Source organism: Phyllostomus discolor, chromosome 8 (genome assembly GCF_004126475.2).
Source record: "Phyllostomus discolor isolate MPI-MPIP mPhyDis1 chromosome 8, mPhyDis1.pri.v3, whole genome shotgun sequence".
Taxonomy (NCBI): domain Eukaryota; kingdom Metazoa; phylum Chordata; class Mammalia; order Chiroptera; family Phyllostomidae; genus Phyllostomus; species Phyllostomus discolor.
In genome coordinates this window covers 7,472,143-7,491,894 of record NC_040910.2, presented here as the reverse complement: position 1 = coordinate 7,491,894, position 19,752 = coordinate 7,472,143, and positions in this window count along the sequence as shown.

Genomic DNA, 19,752 nt, shown 5'->3' with positions numbered 1-19,752 from the left:
ATAGTATGTATATATGCATATACATAAAATTGTTAAAAGTACCTGGTTCGATAAAGCAGCCCAACAGTAAGAGTATTGAAAAGAAGGCATTCAGTGCAAGGGGTTGAGGGAATGCTGGTGTCATTGGCCAGTGGGTGTCTTGAATAGAAAGCAGCTGGCTGTGTGTGCAAGAGAGAGAACGCATAGAAAAGAATGGGGAACGGGCGGAGCCCCTGTTGCGAAGGAACTTGGACGTGAAAGGAAGGAAAGAAACCAGGCGATGACTAGAAAGAGGCACAGAACTGAGAGCTGTTCTTTGTGTGTGTTCCCGCTTTCCTGGTGATGCTTTCCTGGAGGTGTTTTCTCTTTTGTTTACATTTTGTTCTTAGTATTTTTAAAATATTTTTATTGATTTATTTTTCAAGAGATGGGACAGTGGGGGAGAGAGAGAGAGAGAGAGACATTGGTCTGTTGCCTCTCGCCTGCATCCCAGCTGCGGACAGAACCTGCAACCCAGGCACCTTCCCTGACCAGGAATCCAAATGGCGCCCAAGCAACTGAGCCAACCAGTCAGGGCTCACTGAGCTATCTTCCGATGTGATGATACTGATGTGCAACGTGTAAGTAGCATTCACTAATCAAGGCACACACTCAATTATCTGCAGGATGTGGCTCTATTTTATGCAATGTTGACAATTTTGGGGTGTGAAAATAAAGCTACACAAATCAGAAGATAGTCACAACATGTGGAGATGTAAAATAAGTTATAAATATTTAAGATTATAGGCCTGGGCATGTGGCTAAGTTGGTTGGAGCTTTGTCCATACACCAGCAGGTTGTGGGTTTGATCCTAGTTAGGGCACATACCTAGGTTGCAGGTTCAATCCCTGGTTGTGGCACATGGGGACGCAACCGGTAGCTATTTCTCTCTCCCTTCACTCCCTCTTCCCTTCTCTTGTTCTAAAATCAATAAATATATCCTTGGGTGAAGACTAAAACTATATATATGTATATATATATATATATATATATTTAAGATTGTAGCAGAAACCATTAATATACATTCTAAAAGTGATAATATTTAAGGTTTGGAATAATTGACTCCATTTTCAAAATGAATAAACTGATCACCTATAGGAGTTAATTTTCACAAGAACTAACAGAGACCTACTGTCAATTACTGAGCTAAAATTTGCATTTGCATATCACATATTATTTTCTTTATAAAATATAACAACATGGCCAAACAGAAATCAACAATATAATTGTGCTTAAAATCTTAGAATAAAGCCCTGGCTGGTGTAGCTCAGTGGATTGAGTGCAGGCTGTGAACCAAAGTGTCGCAGGTTCGATTCCCAGTCAGGGTACATGCCTGGGTTGCAGGCCATAACCCCCAGCAACCACACATTGATGTTTCTCTCTCTCTATCTCCCTCCCTTCCCTCTCTAAAAATAAATAAATAAAATATTTTAAAAAAGAAGTTGAACACCTTTCATAAAAAAATCTTAGAATAATTATTTAATATTACAGATATGGAAACCAAGACTCTAAGAGGTGCACTTGTGCAAACAAATCTAGAATTTATATCTCCAGTTTCCAATATTGGAGTTTGCTTCTTTGAATATATGCTACCAAAGAGCAAATTTAAATTTTGTTCTGGATTTTGTTACAAGAATAAATGTATTTAAAAATGTGTTTATGCTAATAAATGTGTCATTTAAAGTAATTTAAAAAATCTCCTATTGGCCAATTGCAATAAATAAATAACTGGAAAGAGAAAAAGAAAGAACAAAAAAGCAACGTGATAATGAGATAATAATACACATTGCATGACAGCCAGTTAATTGAAGGTTTGCCATGACCAGTGAATGCTACTTGTAAATCCTCTTGAGAAAATGATAGCCTGCTAAAAGAAGAAAAATAATCACGAGGAAGAGATCACAGAGAAGTATAAATTAGCATATTTTAATCTATGCATTGTCAAAATATAATAGCTATTCTTAGCTCATAACAGAAGATGTCTAAAGGGACTGGTTAATCTAATCAAACCTGCTACCCCCAAATATTTCAGAGAATGTCCCATTTTCCTGTGTCTTCAGAAGCATTTCAGCTGAGCTATTCTGCAGGAGGAATACATTGTGTTACAGTATACGTCGGGACTCTGAGATATCTGCTCAGCTGAGTTTATTTTTTTTCATTTTCAATTCACACTGAGTCCACTTAGAATATACTATTTTCACTGGGTGATGGAGTTCTTTTATGTTCAATCAGCACTGGGGAGCTCTGAGTCAGATAGCACTTGCTTTGTCCTGGACAAAGTAAAACAAGCATTCATTTTCAAACCTGTCTCTGTCTCTCAGACAATTGGTGATTGCTGTCGGAGATGTGTCTGCTTGCCACGAATGTCTGAGATTTTCCTCTTAAAACGCACCATAGAAATTGTGTGCCCTTTTGAATATGGTAGATCCGAAATGGACCACACTGCAGAGCTTTTGTTAGGGTAATGGGATTTAGTGACTAGCTTCTTGCTCTGGGCCACACTTACAATGGGGATTTTTCGGGTACGGAAGTTGGCTGTTTCAACTGCAGGGACAGTGATTAGAACAATGACTATCTGATAGTTTCAAAGTTCCACTGAGCTGAATGTGAGATGCAGTCTGGCCAAACTCCATTCATCATCTGTCTCACTGGGACAGCCTGAATGGCATCCGGCACCTTCAGGGCTTAGAGTCACGGGCTCAGAACCATATCCGAACCTCCAAAAAGTCAGTATCTTTCCTTTAAAGTTTGAATTTTTTCTTCAGTTCAGAAACACTCTTTTGACTATCCTCATGTCACCTCAAAGGGAAGTAGAAAGCAAAATATGGTACACACTTCTAGTTTTATATCAGTATGCCAGGGTCCCTCCTTCAGTCAGTCAAGCTGACGTCTATTTAAGGACCCGAAGTCTAAGAACTGTCTTCAGTATGAGAGATGTGTCAGAGACTCATCCTTGGTGATTCATTCTTCCCTACAAAGGCTTTACATTTCGTCATCTAGCTATGCAAAAAAAAAAGGAGAAGAAGAAAAGGTCTTTCAGTTCTTAATGACTCTCAAAATCCAAGACTCAGAATCTTAGGAATGTCTAATTAGTTTAGCTTCAGCCAAAACCCATGATTCAGAGAGGAAAAGCTAAGTAGGCTGACTCATAGGCTGCATATGCATATATTTATGCACAAAATGGGGGAAGAGTCATTCCCCAACGGACTCTTGTCTAAGAACCTTTACTGGATGCAAGATGCAGAAGTGAAGAGAGTTAATGAAGACTCAGACAATTAGGTTAAAGAAAACTCCCCTTGACTGAATTCCTATCAATCCCCAGTCTTCTAACAACTGTAGCGGAGCTTTCACTTCTCTTACCGAAGTCCTTCCTCCCATGTTCAAGGCCATGAGCACATCACCCCTTCTTATCTCTCCAAATCTGTATCACTGGCTCTCTCTTCCTCCCTACACAGTCAAGCTCTCCCTCACCTTAATTTTTTCATAGTGTAAAAAGTACTCAAGTTTCACCATCTTTTTTTAAGCAGAATTTTTTTAAAGATTTTATTTATTTATTTTTAGAGAGGGAGGGGAGGGAGAAACAGAGAGAGAGAGAGAAACATCAATGTGCGGTTGCTGGGGGTCATGGCCTACAACCCAGGCATGTACCCTGACTGGGAATCGAACCTGCGACACTTTGGTTCGCAGCCCGCGCTCAATCCACTGAGCTATGCCAGCCAGGGCAAGTTTCACCATCTTAAAAATTCTTTTTTTATCAAACTTCCTATGAAAGCTCTCTATAAAATTACATAGAGGAGCTTTTGAAAGTTTCTTCTCTACACTCGATCCATTTCTTCACCTCCAACTTACCGTCAGTCTACTCTGGCCTAACTTTCCCCAGCACCACACACTTGGAGATCTTGACAGAAAGGTGTTTGGGCCCTGGCTGGCGTAGTTCAGGGGATTGAGCACGGGCTGCGAACCAAAGCATCGCAGGTTCGATTCCCAGTCAAGGCACATGCCTGGGTTGCAGGCCACGGCTCCCAGCAACCGCACATTGATGTCTCTCTCTCTCTCTCTCTCTTTCTCCCTCCCTTCCCTCTCTAGAAATAAATACATAAAATCTTTTAAAAAAGGCCTTCAGCACTGCTCACTACACACTCCTTCCCAAAACTCTCCCTCCTCTTGACATCCATGAATCCATACCCTTAAGTTTTTCTTCCTACACAGCTCTGGATCATCCTTTTAAGAATCCCTTGCTAATTCATCCTGCTCAATTCAGTCTTAAGTGTAAGATTTTAATGTTGAGTCTGAAGACCACTTTCCTTTTCACTCTATTTCTTTATGATACTGAATTTTACCCAAGATTGTGATTTCAAGTACAATATAAAATGCTGAAGATTGCCACATATCCACTATAGTCTCATACATGACTTCCTATTGGACATTATTTTATTGATTCACATAGTTAAGCAAATACATCCTGTCCGAAGCCAAACTCATGATCTCCTTTCTTTATCCTGATAAATATTCCTTTTCCATTATCTCATCTGTGAATGTCACCACCTTTTACCTAATTACACAGAATCTGATAGAGAAAGAAAATGAAATCATATATATTTGTCACCTTATGACCACTCTATAGAGATTGAACTATCAGTTTTTTTGAACAGGAAATATGCAGCTTTGAAACTGGAGAATACAATTTTAAAGGTTATTTTTAAGGTTGCCAATGAGAAGAAAATTTTGAGGAGAAATTTTGTTTAACAAAAATACCATCATTGACTATCATACATATTTTTTTATTTTGTAAAGTGATTCTGAGAGATGGATAACTAAGTTAGAAGAGAGATGAAAAAATAAACGAAAGTGAATTTTTATATTTCTAAGTACAGATAGACTTAAGACTTAAGAAAAACCAAGGGTGGGCAGATTGCAGACGTTGGGGAAAAACCCGTGAAATAATACCCCGAAACTTGCGAACAGATGAGCCAGCTTTCCTGAATGCACGCATCGCTGAGGTATACTTGAAAATGTGGCTCTGACTGAATCATCCATTACGTTCCGTTTGCAAAATACACCTCCAACACACAAGAATAAACAACCCCCCAAATTTTCACTCTGTTGCCTGCTATCAGTGTACCTGTATAATAGGATGAAGGAAGGACATGTGTCACTTGTTCGGCTTGCACTTACACCAGGAAGAAACGATACTGTGTGTGCATAAGGCTAGAAACATAGGGTGGAGATTCCATGGGTTTTCAGATGATAGAACCAGTGGTAGGAAAATTGAGGGTAGACTGAAAAATCTAAGAAAATTTTGCATTGTCACTTCAAGAAGTGGTCTTGGCACTTCAATAGTTTTTACTTTTATATCAGATTGATATTCCCAGGAAGTTAGTAGCATTTAGGAAAGCTGTGCTGGTCACAGGTATCTTATAATATGTACAGTTGTTCCAGCTGTAGAAATCAGTGAGCATAGAATCCACTTCATATGTATCTGACATTATCGATGACTTTTCATACTGGATATAGCGTAAATTGTTATGGCAGAAAAAAATTTGAATATGCCCCCCACCCCCGTACAAATCTCTGTTTGCTTTTGCTTTGTTTGTATTTTTACAGTCACTGTTATTTGGGCTCCTGTTGGTTTTGCAGGGGGTTGGGCTTTGGACTGCAAGAGATCAAAATAGCAGTTTAATTTAAAATCTAATTGAGAAAATATAAATAATCAAATGGAACAAGGCACGATAAGAAACAAAAGAAGCTTCCTATTCTATTCAGTGTCTAAGTGGAGGTCTATTGAGCTTTCTGAATTGTTGATTTAAGTAATTAGGTTTTACTTCCCAGGGTTCAGCACCCTGGGGTCACTCGTTATAGACATCGGTACACAGAAACAAGATATTTAGGAACATTTTAAGTGTACCCAAGAGTTCTCCCAACTGTCCCCATCAGGTCTCAAAAAATAATAATAAAAATAATGAAACCATGTTAGAAATAGCACCTTTATATTTCTAAGTACAGATAGACTTAAGACTTAAGAAAAACCAAGGGTGGGCAGATTGCAGACGTTGGGGAAAAACCCGTGAAATAATACCCCGAAACTTGCGAACAGATGAGCCAGCTTTCCTGAATGCACGCATCGCTGAGGTATACTTGAAAATGTGGCTCTGACTGAATCATCCATTACATTCAGTAAAAAGAAAAAAATATGTAAAATATTTTATATGTAAAAAGAAAAAAAAAGTCTGTTTCTAACTTAAGACCTGGAAAATAAACTAATACACTGATGTTTACTATTAAAGTGTTATGGCCATTTAAAAAAGATGCCAAGGTTATGAATATTAAATTTGATCATTAAAATAGGGATATTATTATAAAGCCAGGCACAAAGTTCTACATACATTATAGTCATTACAGCTTAATCTACCATTCTACCTTATTTTGGATTTATGTCACCCACATATTTAAATATTATTTTCTACAACAGAGCCAGTTTTGACATTTTGCTTGTCTTGTTTCTTTCCTTCCCCTGCATCAGCACCTCTAGATAGTGAACTACATCAGGAAAGGAACTGCATACACATGGAATTTTCATATCCACTCCACTAACACTAGACAGCTCAGGACGACCTAATACACTATAAACACTCAGGAAAAATTTCTTAAATTCATCAACATATTTTCATGTTTTTGAAGAATTCAGCTAGCGAAATAGATGAGTTTGATTATAAATTTGACTTAATCATGGAAGTTGTTTCCCAAAATTGCTCAAGTGAGATATTTCGTATAATATTACAATAGTACAAAATATTGTAGCTGAGATTTACTACTTATTTTTACAAACCAGAAATGTACAGAATTACCGTTGTTTCTTTATGAAAGTATAGTGCATATAAATACATTCATGAAATTATTAAATTTAAATATCAAGTGATAAAACTTTCAAATTGAGTTAGATACAGATGCAAAGAATTTTCAACTTGAGCCCCTTTTACAAACACAAGTCATAAAACAGTGAGCTACCCTATGTAATTAAGTGTGAATGTCTTCTTGAGTAGTAGCTCTCACTTTTAGAACAATAATCAACATCGAGTACTTAGTGCTAGAACCTCTGCTTGGTGTCTCGCCTGTACTAACTCATTTAACCAACTGGGCAGCCATGTAAGACAGATACAACTGCGACCCTGATTGTACATGTCGGGGAGAAAAACACAGCAAGGTTGGGGACATTAGCTAGGCCTGTGCAGTAGCAGAGCTAAGTTTAAAAACCAAGCATTTCAGCTCAGAAGATGTAACCATTAACCCCATTACTTCAAATGTTAACAACATCTCTATGAACTTAGGAAATTGTTATTTATCTAACTTCACAACGATATGGTGTTGACAAAACCCCCTTTACCTGAGGATGTAAGTACTTTACCCAATATTGCACTGCTAGTAAATGGCAAAGTTAAAATTATAAATCAACAGTCTGGCTCCTGGATACAACATCTTAGCATAACACCAAGTATTGGGTTTATAGAAATTCTACTGGGAAATTATTTCTCAGAAGAGGCAAAATGGCAATAGAGATAATTGTGGTAATTGTTCAGCAAGGCAGCTTAGACATTTCAAAATTTTAACTTTATTTCATTCAAACTCATCCTACATGGCAAAGGCACCCAAAGACACCCGTTCAGAGAAGTCAATGGCAATGTGGTGGTGGGGGCAGAGACTGAAGTGATACAACCAGAGGCCAAGTACTGCCAAGGGTGGAAGGCAACCACCAGAATTTAGGAGAGAGGCACGGGACAGTGTCTCTCAGAGCCACCAGATGGGGCAGGGCTGACACTTGGTTTCAGGCTTCTAGACTCAAGACTCTGAGATCATAACTTCTGTTGTTTTAAGCCACCCAGTTTTCAGTAATTTGTTCTAGTGGTCCTGGGAAATTAACACAATATTTTATCAACTGCTTGGCAAATTGTTATTTGGTGACTGAAAATTACAAATTTTAGTCCTTTATAAATCTTTATCTATTTCTTTCAATTTTCAACATAGGTCAAGGTAGATACTTCCAAAATGGGTCAGCTTCTTGGAGTTTACCCCCAGCTTTCCTGCGTAAAGTACCAGAAGTTTATATTCTAATGCCATTTCAGTTTCTTTGAAGTACAGCAAAAACTTCAAGTATAAACAAAAGAAATCATGTTAAAAATGTTTCTAGATATTTTTCTTTTCTAACCCTTTCTATATAGTGGTTTTATTTTAAAAATCTTTATAGTTGGCACAACAATGTCTAATAAGACAAACATTTTTTCAACCAACTAGTCTTTTTTAATCTCTTGGAAAACATAGTTTGCAACTTGGTGTCCAAAGAACCATCAACTATTTTTGTACTTATATACTTTTCAGCACATTATATAGTTCTGATATCCACTGTAACTGGGATACATGGGATTTGGGGCAAACAAATGGATTCTTCATGAACTCGCCTGTACACTGGTGGGAATGTTCTTGAGAGAAACACATGCAGTACGGCCCAGGCATCGGTCAGTCAGCTGTATGATGGAAACACGGAACTGTGATGGTTGTGGGGTGAGGTTCTGTGGGGGTCACTTAGAGGAGTGGCTCCTGTATCTCGTGTGTATGTCTCCATGGCAATAACCACATCCATCCATGTGTCTGTATTTCCTACTGGGAGGAGGATGTTCACCCTATCTATGGAAATATTGTGCTTGGCACAGTGCCTGAAACAAAGTAGACATTCATGTAAATATCTATCAAATGAATAAATCAATAACTGATAATTAAATAAACAAAGTGATTTACTTAAAGAAACCACCTTAAGGCAGTGGTTGTTTGAAAGAGTTGTTAAGGACAGATTTTTGAATAAAAAGATATTTTCCCCTGTGGACATAAGGAAGACATAAGGAAGACCCATGATGTCCATCATCAAACTAGTTTTCTTGTTCTAAGTTCTTTAGAATTAAGACTCTTTGTACAGAGGAGAACACGTGTCATAAAAAGGTCTTTGTCTAGACTTAGTGAGACTAAACAGATCTCATAGAAGTTGGGGATTGCCTTTATTTGGAAATTAATAATGAAAATGTAAACGAGAAAATGGATTAGAAAAATTTCAGGAATCTCTTCAAAACTGATCACCATTATTATTTCAGTAATATCAATGAAGTAATGATATACTTTGATTGCTCAGAATTATTCACACTAAGGTACAGAGCTCTAACCTTTGGTTTGCACTATGAGATTGATGCTCTTTTTAATCTTACAGTGAGAGCCCCAGGTCCAGACCCTTGTCTATTGAAACAAATCACTGCGTGTCCTGTTTTTCTTCTCCTGTGTGGGAGCACAAATTGGATGTTCACAGCCAGCGCTTATTTCCGTGGAAGTGCCATGGCCCTGGCGATGTCAACTTGAGAGGCAGCTGGGGCCACCTGAATACAATTCAGACAGTCCATGAAGGGCCTTATTGTTCTTCAGGAACTCCCTGGTCCGTGTATGATTGTTTGGAAGATATTTGGAGAGTTCCGCTTGCTTTTCTGCCCCCAAAAGCAGACCCACTGAAGTGTTTGAAGAAGAGATGCTACTCTCACAAATTAAAAATCTTGTCTTCCTAGGAAAGACAGAGTGATGGTCAAATAGTTTCCAGTGATTTCTTAAAATTTTAGTTAAAAGTGCCCTTCACATTGAAAGATTATTGATAAGTCATTAAAAGGTTCACATACTCTCTGTAAACTAAATCTTCAAGGTCTAACAGTGTCTAACAGTGACATGGAAAGATTCATACATGAATGTGTCAACCGTGATATCTTTTCTTTCACCCCACAGACCTGACGCCAACTGCATACACCCTTGGGAAAAAATTGAAAAAGAAAACTAGACCATAAAGTATTTGTGGTTTACGTGCTTTTTCAGTCTCCTCCTTGGGAACATGGAGCACTAGTGCAGTGCAGTACCAAGGAGAATGCAATGAGAATGCTGCCCGGAGATGACCGCTTTTAGCATGCTAATAGCCAGGAGCTTGAACCACAGCCTTCCCTGAACTCCTGCAGAGCTATGCTGCCATCTATCGGCCATGCCGATTTCTTCTCAGGGTTCTATGGGGCCAGAACACGATTTTTTATTAGAAGATGTCTTTGGGAAATTAGCTGTTTCCTTAAAAAACCTATGTTGTATGAAGCATATATACATTCATAATCATTCATAATACATTAGCATTTCATTTACTATAGAAAGTGTTTATTAACAAATTATCGTGTACTAGCAAATTTATTGAATGTTGTGGATATTTTAGGGCACTACCAGTCAGCAATTCCCAAGAGTTAATGTGGTAACTGAATCTGTTTTTATGCATCAGAATATGATTACGCTATATTTACTACCTTTAGTTGAATGCACTTAATATGCATGATTAGGACTGTGAAACATTTTTAAAAATTAAACAAGACTTCAGTGAAATGGCTATTTAAGAAAGAAAAAGGGTGAATGATGAAATAAAATAAACTTAAAAAGCAGGCTCACCAATTTTTGTCATTTGATGACATTATACTAAGATGAAAAGCACTTGTATCCGATGCCTTCTAAAGCAGAGATCTCCCGAGAAGAGCAAAACTGAACTGAGGTTAGACAATTAGAATTGAAACTGCTGAACATTTTGAATCTTAAATCATTTATTGTTGGGGAAACATCCTTCTGAGAATTCTTCTCTCCTCTTTTCTTATTCAAATATTTAATGCTAAATATTTAGTATAACAGGATGCTAGAAGGAGTAAAATATATATAAATGTGCCAGCTGCTTCTACTTCTATAGTTAGAGAAAGCAGGTTATCTAGTTATTCTAGTGGGCAAATGCAGTTACCACTGATGAGGAAACGTGTTGTATAAAACATTGTGACCTGAAGGGTTTTCTCCGTTTTGGACCCTCTAAGAGGTACAGCATGAGAGTGCGCCAATGCGGGTAACGATTCCTGAATACCTTTGGAGGAAGTGACTAATCTTTCCCACAGTCTTTCCCAAGAATAAACTTGCTCCAACTAAGGATTTGAATAGGGAAGTCACAGAGGGGAGGGGAATGGACTGGTGAATTAATGTTAACACAATGGACCGAAGTACTGAAGAGGGAGAGCAGGTACTTAGACTTGAAGCCCTTCTGGACTCTGTCACTCTGACTTAGGTCATATTCCATGGAGTCATGTTTGAGCACCTGCTGTGAATTGAAAGAGCTATGGCTTTGCACTTGTGTGTTAACAAGCGCGGCTCCACCTCGGCAGACAGTATTACACAGCGCCACCTATTGACCGTGGCTACGGCGGTGGGTCTCAAGTGCTGGGGCGCTTGAGTATTATTATTTCCTCGGGTCATTTTGTCCCAGCACTTAGAAGCGACACTGCCTCACTACACACACAACATGAAAGGAGCAAACTCAAGATTATTCGAAAATTTGGTTACCGGAAACCTAAGGTGGGCTTGCTAAAGATAAGTGTACGTCGGGGCAGAAGGGGATGTTTGAGGACAGGGAAGGAGGGAAAGACGCGCCTCATCCGTATCTCACACTGGGAAGGCTACTCACTTTGTTCGCGTTTTGTAGCGAGGGAAGACTACAACACACCAAAGATAAATAATGCATGTCGTATAAAATGTGAACCGAGGGCAAGTGGGACCCAGGATTTCTGCACGGTGATGCTGGAATTACACGTCAGTGAAAAAGATTTTCCCAGCCTTGACTGCTGTTACCATGTACAAGAGAGCCTGGGACCGGTTGCTCTGAGGCCGTGTCTGCTAAAGGATCATATAAAACGAGCCTATTCTGTGCATTCATATTTCCCTTTCTTTTTTTTTCTTTTTTAAAAGATTTTATTTATCTATTTTTAGAGAGGGAAGGGAGGGAGAACGAGAGAGAGAGAGAGAAACATCAATGTGCGGTTGCTAGGGGTCATGGCCTGCAACCCAGGCATGTGCCCTGACTGGGAATCAAACCTGCGATGCTTTGGTTCGCAGCCCATGCTCAACCCACTGAGCTACGCCAGCCAGGGCTCCATATTTCCCTTTCTTTAAACTCCTGCTGGAGCTCTTCATCTAGATGTCTTCATAAACTCACAGTATTGTATAATTATACCTACCCTATTTTAGGTTGAGTTGACATTACTTAACTATCCTTCCCAATAAAACATAATAATAAAGTCATGATTTTATCAATATTTACATCTACGTGAAAAAGTGGCCTCTGATATGACTTGCAAGGAAAGTTTAATTTTCCAATCTGTATACACATTGAAATAATCATGAGAAATGATTTTATCTCATTCAACTAAATTTATTTTTTATAGCTTTAGGGTGTTGGATATAGAGCAATTTGCCTATTGTTAAGCAGTTTTGGTTTGAGCAGTGGTGAATGTTACAGGGGTCACACAACTAAATGACGACTATTTATATCAAAAAGTGTCACATCATGCTCTCCTTGGTATAGGTCATCAATATAGAAAATTAATCAGAAAGTCATGCAGAGGTAGAAATAACTCAGTTTCAAACTGTAGAACCCTTCACTCTTGGAGCCCTTCACTCAACTCTCTTTACAATCCACTGAAAACAAGCATGAAATAAAACCCCAAAAGTTAACTATTGGTTAAAACTATTTTATTACTAATGAAAAGTAAGCGTCTCAGAATATTTAAACTTCCAAAGATGTCCCATGCTATTTTCATGACTACTTTGTAGTCACTCTGCTTCAACCAGAGTATAAATAAAATACACAGCTCAGTGGGAGAGAAAATCACTGTGACATCACAACAGGATGATGTAGGTTGCTATGGGAATAAAAAAGATGATCAGTGGTAGATAGAGGGATAGTTGGTGGACAGACAGACAGATGCTTAGGTATTCTTCCTTCTCATTGTCAGCTGTCTCTTACTCTGTGTAGCAAAAACTATGGCCAAGAAGAAATCTCAGATAGACCCTTTGGCTTATCTACAAACTTGAAGATCAATTTGTTCAAGCCACAAGAATTGTCTTTTTAAAATAAACTAATTTGTCTAGTCCAGCATTCCATGAAACTCTAAAGATTTTTTGCAAGTGAAAAACTTGTCCCTCCCACCTTGGACCTGCCACTGGCTAACCAAGCACTGAGGGGAAGTAAGTATTGGTGGCTTTTTACTTACCATTTTAAAGATTTTATTTATTTGTTTTTTAGAGAGAGGGGAAGGGAGGGGGGAAGAGAGAGAGAGAAAGATGGATCAGTTGTATCTTGCACACCAACAACTGGGGACCTGGCCCGTACCCCAGAAGCACGTGCCCTGACCTCAGAATCAACCAGCAACTTTTCGGTTTGAAGGATGAGGTCCAACCCACTGAGCCGCACCAGTCAGGGCTATTTTTCATTCTTACTTTTCTGTTTTTTTCATCCCCGTTCACTAGGCTGCTCTAGTCTTTTTCAGGGTGAAGTTGGAGTAAGAAGGAATGAGAGGGGCCAAGAAAGATCTAACTTCACCGGTACTTAAGTAATTTGCTGTTGTTTTTCCCTGAAAAATCCTAATGATTAAAGCTCAGTTTCTCTCTTTAGTTCTTTTCAGGATTTCTCAAAATTCCTTACAGGGTCCTAGGGAAAGCCTATAGCCAGAATATAGGAATACTCTGAATAGCCAGGGTATGGAAACTTTGTTTATCATATTTACAAGTCAGAAAAACCAACATTATGAAGTAAAAATTAGTATTCATGCATGTGGTATTCTGAGACACTTAAATTGACGTTAGCTGTGATTATTTTTTCTTGGTTTTGCATATGTAAGTTGTTTCTTGATTATAATGTTTATAGATTCCTGAAAGTATTTTTAGTTATGTTGATGTTTAAATGATAATTTGGGGAGAACAATTGTGAGGACCACAGATGACTTTGATTACTACGGTAAAACTTCTATTATTTTTAAAATCCATCATCAGTTTCCAGTGGAAAGGGAGTCACTACCCCCAGTGAAGTTGGAATTACTTTAAAAAACACCGAAGTCTTCAAATTTTTGGTTCTGTTTTTTTTTTTTTAATTGGATCTTCACATGCTAGGAGTAAGAGTAATTCTATTTTTTACATTAAACTTATTCTAGAAAGAATGATTCCTGAATACTTGTTATTTGTTTCAAAGACATGACATAGTTATAAACGCCAAACTGAGATTTTAGCCTAAAGATAGATTAATCTAAGTTCTTGCCCACCCCCATCCCCCATACTTGTCATTATAATCACCCTGATGTAGTACTATTACTAAGCCAAAATTTTAGGTCTTTCTTTAAGATACTGTCAAAAACTATTTGTCCTAAGTAGAAGAATCATGAGCTTTGGAATCAGTTCAAGATTGATCCCAATTCCAGACCATCCGTTCACTAGTCGAAGGAGCTTCATCAAGTTCAACATCCCTGTACCTCAACTTCCTCATCTCTACAATTCTCCTGAGAGGGAAAGATCATTTATGTGACCTGTTGTATGACAGAGAGTCAATAATTGGAAACCGTTATAATTTTGAATGGAGACTGACTGACTTTTATCCTTCATTCAGACTCATTGCTTTGGAGCCTTAAACCTTGGCAATGACAATGATTGTCTTGACAAAGCCAGGTGATAAGAAAGGCTGACTCAAAGTCTTTTCTTTGCACAGGATGAGACAAGGAGCTTTGTGCAGATTAGACCGTCTTCAGTGCAGCTCCAGGAAAAACCACACCACACATGACCTGCATCTTTTTCAGGCTGAACAAAACTTCCACTTATCTTTTTAAAAAGTGAAAATTTTAAATGCCAATAAAAGCATTGCTTTGACAAAGCAATTTCTTACTGAGAATCTGCATAGCCTAACAAATAAGTGTTCGGATGCCAGAACTAGACCACCTGAGTCTGACTTCTGCATTAGTCAGGGTTCTCCAGAGGAACGGAATGTATATATATCCTTTAGATTACATATATAAATATATATATTTAGAGAGAGAGATTTATTATATAAGGCGTTGACCCACGTGATCACAGAGTCTAAGGAGTCACACAGTCTGCCCTCTGTGAGCTGGAGACCCAGGAAGGCCTGTGTTGTAGTTTAAAGGCTTGAGAGTAGGAGAGACATGGACGTGGGTTTCAGTTCAAGTTCTGAAGGTCTGAGAGCAGGAGCACCAAATGCAGGAGAATATTGACGTCTCAGCTCCAATGGTCAGGCGGAAAGGGGGTGAGTCTGTTCTTTCTCGAACTTTTTGTTCTACTCAGGCCATCAGTGGGTTGGATAGGGGGAGCAATCCACTTCTCTCTGGCTGAGTCAAATGCTAATCTTTTCTAGAAGCATATTCACAAATACACTGAGAAATAATGTTTAGCCAGACATCGGGGTACCCTAGAACCCAGTCCAGTTGACATGTAAAATTCACTATCACAACTTCTAAACCTGAAACTGCTTAACTTTGTGCTCTGCTACTTGAAGCCTTTCACTTAAATGGTTGGTACCTTGGTTTCCTCATCTGTGCAATAGACAAATAAATAGTAAAAATAAGTTACTGTTATAAATTGTCACACTGCACTTGATAGTAGCAAATGCTCAATACATGTCATCTCCTACCATATTTTATACTTTATTTTTCTTCTATGTTGCAATCAGTTTCCTCTCTCTTCCAGCCAGTAGTCAAGATATAGGAAATACAGTGTCGGCCTACAAAACAGTGTCACCAGTTCGATTCCCAGCCAGGGCACATGCCTGGGTTGTAGGCCAGGTCCCCAACAGGGGGCGCAAGAGAGGCAACCACGCATTGCTGTTTCTCTCCCTCCCTTTCTTTCTCTCTGAAAAAATAAATAAAATATTTTTAAAAAGCTATAGGAAATACATAAATACTATGATGTTACTGACTATGAAGACACAACCCAGTATACTTACTTGTAATGTTCCTATAACGCATATAAAAAATGACCATTTATAAACTTATTCACTGTCTTTACTACTATGGAGTATTTCCTGTGTTAACAAAAATATGTTACTTAGAATTTTTTGAACCAGATAATAATTTACTGCAATCCGGCTGGAGTCTTGGAGAGTAGTCACATGTTTACCTCTTACACTTACCACATCTGAGAGTGAGAAGGACACACTACAGGAAGCAGCCAGGGGGCAAAGATGTATGGCGGGTGCTGGGAGGGGCTTGTACTTCCCCTTTGGATGGCACATGACTGCTTTCACAAGTGACCACATGGGACACCTTCCTCTAAGTCCCACTGTCCACTGACTAATGCCCTTTTCTCATTCAAATGCAATCTGGCATCTACAATGAACTTACCATTGGAATCCTTTTGGAATCCTAGCAGGCTTAGTGGTGATCCCCCAGCAGATATGCCTAGGTTCTAATCTCTGGAAACTTTAAATAGTTTCTATATTAGAACACGTGATTAAGGGCCTTGAGAGGAGGGGCATATCCTGGATTATTCTGGTCAACCCTAAATTCAGCGGGAAGTGTCCTTGTAAGAGTGAGGCGGAGGGAGGTTTGACACGGAGAAGAGGAGGAAGTAATGCGACTATGAAGCGGAGACTGGAGTTATGTGGCCACATGGCAAGGAATGTTTGCAGTCACTAAGAGCTGGAGTTCGATTCCCAGTCAGGGCACATGCCTGGGTAGTGGGCCAGGTCCCCAGTGGGGGGCACGACAGAGGTAACCATACATTGATATTTTTCTCTTTCTCTTTCTTGCTCCTTTCCCCTCTCTCTAAAAATAAATAAATAAAATATTTTTTAAAAATAAAAGCTGGAGGCAAAGAACAGTTTCTGTAGAGGGTGTGTGGCCCTGCTGACACCTTGATTTTGAGTCTCAGGCTTCCCTAGAACCGAGAGAGTGAATTTCTATTGTTTTAAGCCAAGATTGTAGTGGTTTGTCACGTAGCCCCAGGAAACTAATACAAGTGATTGAATAACTGAAGAACTTTTCTCAGACAACAATAAGAAAAAACTAATTGATTAATCGATCCATCTCTTTCACAATAAGTCATTATTGTAATAACTTTTTTGATACAATAATCTTGAATTCACTGCCTTTGTGGTGTATTTACAAAGCTGACAGATCAGAACATAGAGAGAGGAACAATGGAACGCATGGGGTGTACCAGTCCCTGTGTGCATGTGTGTATGTTAGGAAGAAAGACGACATGGATGTGGGGACATCTGTAATACTCACTTACATAGCAACTGTTCTAAGTAGTGGCAAGAGTATTTCCAATTACTTTAAAGGAAAGGATAGTTAGGCTGCCATGAATGTTTATGTAACTGAAATTGAAATTTGGGGAGCATTTCAATGACCACAGGATTACTGATTTTTTATCACTTTTCAAACATTTTGGAACTGTCTTGAATAAACACAGTATATAAACACCCACTTGCATTAGTAGCGTTATCCCCAGAGCTGTTAGGGATATGTACAAAGCTAGGTAAACAGACAGAGTGCAATGCTTCTACATGCTTAGAATCTAAACAGAACATCTTTGGAGAAAAATACGTCAAGGTGCAGTTAAGAAATGCCAATTACAATAAAGTACGCACACGAGTCTAAGTGAAACATTGCATATGACTTTCAGAGAAGCAATCTGTTTAGGAAAAAAAATCAAACAGTGTTAAAGCAATATCCATCTCCCTATTATTTCAAAAAGTATTATGAGGAATCTAGAAAGATTTAGAAATTAATTAAAAGTAAGCATGTTGATCTCAGAACAACATTTTAGTCAAACTATTAAGGCAAAATATATACACATATGTGTATATGTGGATGCATGCATAACATATTTAAAAAACAATTCAAATGACAATTTAAATGAATTCTATGATGATTTTTATTGTGCTTACTATACAAAAATTCTACTATAGAGAATATTGTGCTGAGTTTTATTTTAATCTTGAATATTTCCCTTCATCTCTAGAATGAGTGGTAAACTTGATAGCAATAGAAATGGAATCTTTAATAAAAGAAAAAGTTCATATGAATATCAAAAATGTTAGCTTGGCTGAAGTCAACAGCATACAGCTTGAATGGGGGTGTATGGGTAGGTAGTAGACTCAAAGTCCAAGACTATTAAATACATATTTCATACTTTCTATTTTTTTCTCTTCACTCCTGCTATTACTTTTCTTTCCATTTTTATTTTTATTATAAACTTGCTTGTGGTTTATTGAAAACATCACAGCAATAAACCCAGAATTCTTTCATCTTCCCCTTACCGTGCCTGTAAGAATCCTGCAAACATTTCTGTACTTGGACCCACAGGCTCCCGTTGGGCGGGTTCAGTAGCCTTGCTTCTGCTGAACCGCAGGCCCACTACTGGTGCTGGGGATGGTGTATTCTTGATTTCTCAAGGACACCCCTTCTGCAATTTTGTGGTCCTTCATCTGTATCATTTATTTATCCCTCTCTATTAGGTAACTCCCACAGTATATCCACATGCTATACAATGCTCTGTTTTAAAGAAAAGTATTGCTGTTACTTCCATTCAATAACTGTCTCCCATTTCTCTGCTTTCTGGCACAACAAAAATTTCTAGTAAGATTCTCCATATGTTCATCCAGTGAAACTTGGTGTCAACCCACTTAAATAAAACCTTTCTCCCCAGCTGTGGAATGCCTTGTTTTAAAATCACCAGTGCTCTCCTTGTGACAAAATTCAGTAGGATTTCTTTGATTTTAATCTTACTTGTACTTTTGTAAATATTCAACACAGTTTATTTCACTTTCTTAAAATGTCCCCTTTCCTCGGCCTTATCAGCCACACACTAGTTTTCCAAATCCCCTAAGCATTGCGCCTCCTCAGTCTGCTTTGCCAGCTCCCCCTCCTTCGATGGATGTCTAATTCACTCTGTAACTTGCCTCGTGCCATTTCTTTCAGGGTTCTACATGGTATCATGAATAATCTTATGTAGAAATTATTTATATTTACAGCCCCACTCTACTCCCTGAATTCTAAAATATTGACATAGCTCCTCCACTTAAGGAGTATGTCCAACTTAACGCCAGTTGCTCCAGTCAAAGACCTAGGGATCACTCTCAATTCCTCTCATTCATGCAACCCCCAAAACCCATGCAAAGATTCAAGGGCTTGGAGATTTTGTTTGTTTTGAAAGACTCACAGGAACTGGTGGGTCTCAGTCAAGTAAGACTTTCAGTGAGGACAAACAGAATGCCAGCAAACGGTGGAGGTCTGAGGGACGCTGGACGGGAACCATCAAGGGCTCTGCTTGTTTATACAGTGATGCATTCTTTTTTCCTCTGGATTGAAGTGTCAAGGCTTTGCCTGACAAATTATGATTTCAGGATAGTTCCAGGCAGGAGTTCACAGCAGGGTCGTTTGTGTCTCTTGATCTTACAGCGAAACCACGCCGCCTGACCAGTCAGCTGAGGCCAAAACTCTGCCCTGGGTGTTCCCAGGGAAACTCACACCATCGAAAGGGCATCCTAAGTCAATCAGTAGTTATTTGGTTAGTTGTCCTTATATTTGCCCAGGTGTCAAGACCAGACATCCAGGCATCCCTGAAGGTAAGCATAGACCCATCCTATTTCTGCTGTGAAATAACCCTCTCATACCTACATATCCTACAAAGAGTTCTGTTGACTCTAACATATAAAATAGACACATATTCCTGTTTTTCCTGCTAATACCTTTGTCCAAAACACCAACTTTTTAAACTTGGGTAACCTCAATCACCTCTTAACTCTTCCTATTGTACACTCTTTTCTCCCACTCGATAACACATTCACCCACAAAGTGGCAACTGTAGATA